Here is an 8249-nt window from a genome sequence, read left to right as displayed (position 1 = left end):
TGACGAGGTTGTGCCGAGTAAATAGAGTTCAAACGTTTCAGGCTAAAAAACCACGTGCGCACTTGACGCTCGTGTGTGTGCTCACCGGTGTGGGCGGGGCAACAGAGGTGCACTATTTTTTACATATATTTTATTGTATTTTTTTCTTTTATGTTTTACTTTTTTGTAATCTCATAAGCCATGGGCGCTCAACCTGCGGCCCTCAGGCTGTTGCGGAGCTTCAAGTCCCATCATGCCTCTGCCTTTGGGAGCCATGCTTATGACTGTCAGCGGCCTGCATTGCCTCATGGGACTTGTACTTCCGCAACATCTAGAGGGCTGCAGGTTGAACACCCATGGCAATAGGATAGCATTGGGCAGGTGACAGGTTCTCTTTATGGAGACATCAGGGGTCCATTAGGTTCCTATTGTCTTCCCTGTCCTTTGCTCCGGCCAATGCAAAACACAACATTGTGCTCTATGAAAGGGGCTGTACACCTCAGACATGAAACAGGAACAAAGCACATCCCTCTACATTGTGTACTTGTCTCAGTCCAGAGCAGCGAGTGTCATTTATGTCTGCTGCCTCCTTCCTCTGCTATCAGCATCAGTCACTTCTGACACCAAGAGATAAAAAGGTGACAGGGGACCTCCAGCACACAGCCTGTGATTGACAGCCTCAGCTCTGTTCCTGTGTGCTGTATGAAGGGGGTGTGTCCCTTCCCTCCAATCAGCACTCAGAGGTCTCCTCACTGAGCTCTGCAGAGTGTAACTTCAGCTCCCCGCCCACTTTTTTTTCTGACAGCTCAGGCAAGCTTTATAAATTCTGGACTTTGAATGGTTGTGGAGAAGATAGGGCTGTAAATAAACAGGTACAGCTTATGCAGGAGTTTCATCTCTGAGGATCACCTGAGGCCATTTCCTTCACTGGGTATATGGAGGGTTTACAACCACTTTACCTATACATCTGGCTTTCTAGCCAGCTCTGACCCGGAAGGGCTGAGAACTAAGGTCTAGAACAATCTCTGTCTTTGGTGATGAGCATATTCGCTCCAGCACCCTGTCTGGTGGTGGATTCATTCGATCGGCACTCGGAGCTGCACTACAGGAAGTACATGTCAGGCCACAGGAAGGTCCTGAGAGCCCTACACTTCTATGGAGGAGCTCGGGGGATGGATGTTCCATGATCTCCTCCTGCCTGCCATCCTAAAGTTATTTGTTGTGGTCCCGGTGTTCCTACGAGAGTCCGGGAACCACAAAAGGGAAGCACAGGAGAATGGGACAGCAGCGAGAGTCGTGGGGTGGCCCTATAACTACATAGATCATTTTTAGAGTAAAACCAGGAGTCGGAAACCTGGGAGAACAACAACTAACTTTAAGATGGCGAGCGGGAAAAGATCATGGAACGTCTCCATTAATATTGTACACTGTATTGTATTTGAAGGTCCATGTATTGACATTATATTGAGGAATGGAGATGGACCTTTCATATGGTGTCCAGTATCTCCTCCTCATTTGTTGGGAACGTGACGTTATATTGAGGAATGGAGATGGACCTTTCATATGGTGTCCAGTATCTCATTTGTTGGGAACATGACGTTCTATTGAGGAACGGAGATGGACCTTTCATATGGTGTCCAGTATCTCCTCCTCATTTGTTGGGAACGTGACGTTCTATTGAGGAATGGAGATGGACCTTTCATATGGTGTCCAGTATTTCCTCATTTGTTGGGAACATGACGTTATATTGAGGATTGGAAATGGACCTTTCATATGGTGTCCAGTATCTCCTCCTCATTGGTTGGGAACATGACGTTCTATGGAGGAATGGAGATGGACCTTTCATATGGTGTCCAGTATCTCCTCCTCATTGGTTGGGAACATGACGTTCTATGGAGGAATGGAGATGGAGCTTTCATATGGTGTCCGGTATCTCCTCATTTGTGGGGAACATGACGTTATATTGAGGAATGGAGATGGACCTTTCATATGGTGTCCAGTATCTCCTCATTTATTGGGAACATGACGTTATATTGGGGAATGGAGATGGACCTTTCATATGGTGTCCAGTATCTCCTCCTCATTTGTTGGGAACATGACGTTATATTGAGGAATGGAGATGGACCTTTCATATGGTGTCCAGTATCTCCTCATTTATTGGGAACATGACGTTATATTGGGGAATGGAGATGGACCTTTCATATGGTGTCCAGTATCTCCTCCTCATTTGTTGGGAACATGACGTTATATTGAGGAATGGAGATGGACCTTTCATATGGTGTACAGTATCTCCTCCTCATTTGTCGGGAACATGATGGGGGTAATCCTTCTATTCAGGTACATCGATGATTACACACACAGATTGGACCTCACATCACAGCCAGACATTAAAAAAATAAAATGATAAACAACAATTAGATAGTTTTATTATGTAGAAATTGAAACTCACGTGAGGCTCATTTCACAAAGCTACAATACAAGGAGATGATTCGGGACTTCAGCCATGTGACTGGAATCTTCTAATCTCATTGGACCTTTTTCATTTTTTTTTTCTTTTACATTATTACTACCAAACTAATACTTAACAAGCATGCTCCCTGCTGATAGAAGACAGAGCCTACTGGGCATGCTCAGTACCCACATTAGTCCGCCACCATCTTCCTTTCTTTGTAGTCCTCTACCTTTACCGCCATCATTGCGATGGAAAAAAATCAAGTCCCACACGTCCGAACATTGTGCGCCAACAATTCTGATGGAACATAAATAAGGACGAGCACCTGAATGACTTTCCTGATGGGTCACATTCTCTTTTCCGAGTGAAAGATTTCCTGCACTTTTGATCACAAATAGGGACGCTGACCTATGTGAATTGTCTGGTGTCTAACAAGGCTTCCTTTTTTTTGGTGAAACATTTCCCGCACTTAGGTGAGTGTCCCTATTCGTGATCAAAGTGAATTGTATGGTGTCTAACAAGGCCTCCTTTTTTTGATGAAACATTTCCCGCACTTTGATCACGAATAGGGACACTCACCTAAGTGAATTGTCTGGTGTCTAAAAAGGCCTCCTTTTTTTTGTGAAACATTTCCCACACTCTGAATATGAATAAGGACGCTCACCTGTGTGACTTCTCTGGTGTCCAAAAAAGGCCTCTTTTGGCAAAACATTTCCCACACTTTGTGAATTGTCTGGTGTCTAATAAGGCCTCATTTTTTTTTATTGTGGGTGAAACTTTTCCCACACTCTGAATATGAACAAGGAGGAGCACCTGAGTCACCTTTCTGGTGGGTCATGTGTTCTCCTTTCTGAGAGAAAGATTTCCCGGACTCTGATCATGAATAGGGATGCTCGTCTAAACAAATTCCCTAGTGTCCAAAAAAGGCCTCCTTTTTTGGTGAAACATTTCCCACAATCTGAATAAGGACTCTCATCTGCATTCCCTTTCTGGTGTTTAACAAGAGCTCATTTTTTTTTTTAATTGAAACATTTCCCACACACTGAACGTGAATAGGGACGCTCACCTAAGTGACTTCTCTGGTGTTCAAAAAAGGCCTCCTTTTTTAGTGAATCATTTCCCACACTGAAGACAAATAGGGACGCTCACCTGAGTGACTTATCTGGTGTATAAGGAGTTCTTCCTTGGAAAAAAACATTTTCCACACTCCGAACATAAATATGGACACTCATGGGTGTGATTTTTTTACGTGTTTACGAAGGTTTCCTTGGTCAGCAAAGCATTTTCCACACTGTAAACAGGAAAAGGGGCGCTCACCCGTGTGAATTCTCTGATGTTTACGAAGGTTTCCATTGTCAGAAAAACTTTTCCCACACTCTGAACAAGAAAAGGGGCGCTCACCCGTATGAATTCTCTGGTGTGTCAGGAGGCATTTTTTAACAGAAAAACATTTCCCGCAATCGGAACATGTGTAAGGACGCTCGCCGGTGTGACTTCTTTGGTGTTTATGAAGGCTTCCTTTCTCAGAAAAAGTTTTCCCGCACTCTGAACAGCAAAAGGGGCGCTCACCCGTGTGAATTCTCTGGTGTATGAGGAGATTCTGTTTCTCTGAAAAACATCTCCCGCACTCTGAACAGGAAAAGGGACGCTCACCCGTGTGCATTCTCTGGTGAACAACAAGTCTTTGTTTCTTAGGAAACAATTTCCCACACTCTAAACATAAATAAGGAGGCTTAGGCTTGTGAGATTTCTGGTGTGCTAGGAGCGCTCTTTGCTTAGTGAAAGATTTCTCGCACATCGAACAGGAAAATGAGCTGCCTCCTGTGTGAGCTCCTTCATGACTTGGACAGGATTTCTGGGGATTGGATGAATCTGTTGATCTGTGAGCACTGTGAGGACTTAGATGGTGATCTGAAGTCAGAGTATGGGATCTATCAAAAGGTTCCTCAGGATTAGAAGGATCCATTGGTCTTAGATGGACAACTGAAGTCATAGGATCGGATTTATCAAAAGGTTCCTCAGGATTAGAAGGATCCATTGGTCTTAGATGGACAACTGAAGTCATAGGATGGGATTTATCAAAAGGTTCCTCAGGATTAGAAGGATCCATTGGTCTTAGATGGACAACTGAAGTCATAGGATCGGACTTATCAAAAGGTTCCTCAGGATTAGAAGGATCCATTGGTCTTAGATGGACAACTGAAGTCATAGGATGGGATTTATCAAAAGGTTCCTCAGGATTAGAAGGATCCATTGGTCTTAGATGGACATCTGAAGTCCTAGTATTGGATCTATCAGAATATTCCTCAGAATTAGAAGGATCCATTGGTTTTACCAACCAGTAAAATGTTACTTTTTTAGGAGAGTGTCCAATGTCACTGTCTTCTGCAATGCGACCTGGAGGTTTAATAGGAGATCTCTCAAACGTGTTGGTCTTTGAACAATAATGTCCATCTGTTGGAAATAAATATGTTGTTTGTATACAGTTCATACAATGTACAGCAGTGTCTAGAGTTCAACTTCTGATATCACTATAGGGGTGCACGTGTTACTACAGAAAACTTTCAGAGACTGTGGAAAGGAGGTGGACCTTTCATATGGTGTCCAGTATCTCCTCCTCATTTGTTGGGAACATGATGTTATATTGAGGAATGGAGATGGACCTTTCATATGGTGTCCAGTATCTCCTCCTCATTTGTTGGGAACATGATGTTATATTGAGGAATGGAGATGGACCTTTCATATGGTGTCCAGTATCTCCTCCTCATTTGTTGGGAACATGACGTTATATTGAGGAATGGAGATGGACCTTCCATATGGACACTAGGATGGTGTTCAATATCCCCACCAAACTTTGTGGATCACAGTGTGAGAAATGATATGGACCTTTTCATAAAATGGCAAACAATTGTAAAATGAATGCAGAAAACCAAAAAACACAAAAAAAAACAAACCAAAGTAAAATGTGAACGGTTTCTGCTCATTACTCACTTGAGCTGATATACGGAGATGGATCCTCCTCTTTAATGGGATCCATAACCACATCATCCTTCATACACTGCTGATCACCCATCACATAAGTTTCTTCTTCTTCCTTCTTCACCTTGGCTTTTATATCAATAAGTTCTTCACCCTAAAACCACAAAATGATAAGAAGGAACATCCTAAAAACATAAGCACTAATACCCGGAGACCTCAGAGATGATTATCTCAGATTATGTCAGTTTGGAATCATTTTTAGGTTGTAGATGCTCCAACTCTACCTACCTGATGATGGTGAGGGATGGTGTGGTCTTCCTGTGTGAAATCTCGGGAATACAGCGGACGGGGACATCTCTCTGGTGGGTTTCCATAACTGGATGAATCCACCATGGTGTCCTGGCACAGATCTTTGTGTCCTTTTGACTCCATCACCCCATCCTCATCATCCTCCTCTTTTATCTCTTCTTTGACCTCAACTTTAGAATCTCTCAGGTTTCCACTCTGAATATATAATAAAAATGACATCAATGGTAACAATGCAGATAATGTACAGATCCTAATGATACTATCAGTGATTGTTCCTTATCTACCTGCTGATGGTGAGGGATGGTGGGACCTTCCTGTGTGGAATCCCGGGAATACAGAGGACGGGGGCATCTCTCTGGTGGGTTCCCATGACTGGATCCATCTACCTGATGATGGTGAGGGATGGTGTGATCTTCCTGTGTGGAATCCCGGGAATACAGAGGACGGGGACATCTCTCTGGTGGGTTCCCATGACTGGATCCATCTGTAGGAAACACACACACTGACTGAATCCATTGTTTCTATGTGTTTATCAGATGATGGGGGATCTAGGTGGACCCTCCGTACTGTTCTCTCCTTTCCAATAAAGTCTCCTCTTACCCGGTGATGTGAGGGGCGGCTGATTGTCCATCATGACGTCCTTGCAGAGATCCTTGTGTCCTTCTCAGGATGGATGACTTTGATGCAGTAGGCCAGGTTGAACAGGTATTGCAGGAAGTCCAGAGTTCTTAAATTCTAGAAATACGTAAGAGTGTAGAGCAGTGTGAAGCGCATTCATCTCCAATTCCTGTAATATCCTTTCATTCACTTTCCGGTGGTCCTTATCTATGTGGTATGCAGGGCTTTTTTTTCAGCTGGAACTTGGTTTCACCACCTCTGGCTCAGGCCCTCTGCTCCCTGCTCACCAGGCCTGGTCTAGCCAGAGGGCACCAAGCATTTGCCACTGGGCTGCGGATGCCGGGCTGAATGGCAGTGAGAGGAGGAAGACGTGTCCTGGGTAAATTCAAACTCTGCACAGTAATACTCAATGACAGAGCAGCCAAAGTGGCTCCAGGTTGACTGCGTGCTGCTTGTAGCCGCTGACCCTCCTCCTCCTCATCTGTCATTGATGACCTAAAGGAAAGGTCCCCAAGGCTCTGGATGGACGGTTGGATAAATGGCTCCATATTTAGGACATATCCAGTCTATAAACCAGAGGCTCTGGATGGACGGTTGGATAAATGGTTCTATATTTAAGACGTATCTGGTCTATAAACCAGAGGCTCTGGATGGACGGTTGGATAAATGGTTCTATATTTAGGACGTATCCGGTCTATAAACCAGAGGCACTGGGTGTACGGTTGGATAAATGGTTCCATATTTAGGATGTATCCGGTCTATAAACCAGAGGCACTGGGTGTACAGTTGGATAAATGGTTCCATATTTAGGACGTATCCGGTCTATAAACCAGAGGCTCTGGATGGACGGTTGGATAAATGGTTCTATATTTAGGACGTATCCGGTCAATAAACCGGAGGCTCTGGATGGACGGTTGGATAAATGGTTCTATATTTAGGACGTATCCGGTCTATAAACCGGAGGCTCTGGATGGACGGTTGGTTAAATGGTTCTATATTTAGGACGTATCCGGTCTATAAACCGGAGGCTCTGGATGGACGGTTGGATAAATGGTTCTATATTTAGGACGTATCCGGTCTATAAACCAGAGGCTCCGGATAGACGGTTGGATAAATGGTTCTATATTTAGGACGTATCCGGTCTATATACCAAAGGCTCTGGATGGACGGGGGGATTACTGGGTGTAAATATAAAATACGATCTTATTACCTCCTCGGTGCAATCTGGTGACTTCTCTCCCCCCAACAATTTCCTGTCTTTCCCTTATATAACGCCTTGTCTTTGTTTTACATCACTTCCTGTTCCTACATGACATCACTTCCTCTCTGAGCTTCCCATCACCCTAATTCATAACGCCATCTTGTGGTAAGGGGCGGACTGACAACTCATTGGGCCCCTGGGCAATAGGGGATCATGGGGCCCCTGTATCCTTGCACAAATTTAAAAAAAGCCTATGAAAAAGGTACCAGGGGCATCTCATGGGGCCCCCTACTGTCCCCGGGCCCTCGGGCAGTACCCGAGTTTTTAAATGGTCAGTCCGCCCCTGCTTGTGGTGGATTTATTATGGCATCATTCATTACGTCAATATGCCGCCCTCTGTCCTGTAGCGCGTTCCCCGCTTATATTTCATACATTATGACCCTTCGCACGCTACATTTCTGTTAAAACGGAATCAACAATAAATATTTTTTTTTTATTTTTACTCCTTCTGCAGGACACTGATGTCTTCTGGCTCCAGAGCATTTTTTGTTATTCTGCATTTTGGGGTGAAAATAGTTAAAATGTATCATAAAATAATAAAGGTGTGAGATATGACTTCCTCCAGATGGCGATATGTTTTCTATAAGCAGTGGCCCTCGAGAATACAATGGTGGTGGTTGAAATTTTTTTCTATGTTGCACGACTGTTTGT

At 44.1% G+C, this 8249-nt stretch overlaps 1 pseudogene across 1 annotated transcript; it reads right to left on the bottom strand.

The window, feature by feature from the left end:
• Window positions 1-2383: 2383 nt before the first annotated feature.
• LOC149440478 (uncharacterized) lies at window positions 2384-7622 on the bottom strand (annotated as a pseudogene). The gene is made up of 6 exons (XR_016307602.1): window positions 7548-7622; window positions 6320-6454; window positions 6004-6203; window positions 5699-5914; window positions 5423-5564; window positions 2384-4885 (listed from the first exon to the last, which is right to left on the bottom strand). The product of XR_016307602.1 is annotated as an uncharacterized LOC149440478 (transcript).
• Between the last annotated feature and the right edge of the window lie 627 nt (window positions 7623-8249).

Source organism: Staurois parvus, unplaced genomic scaffold (genome assembly GCF_062004578.1).
Source record: "Staurois parvus isolate SC_StPar_1 unplaced genomic scaffold, SC_StPar_1.0 ptg001079l, whole genome shotgun sequence".
Lineage (NCBI taxonomy): Eukaryota > Metazoa > Chordata > Amphibia > Anura > Ranidae > Staurois > Staurois parvus.
The sequence above is the reverse complement of the archived record's forward strand: the minus strand, read 5'-3'. Positions and strand labels throughout refer to the sequence as shown.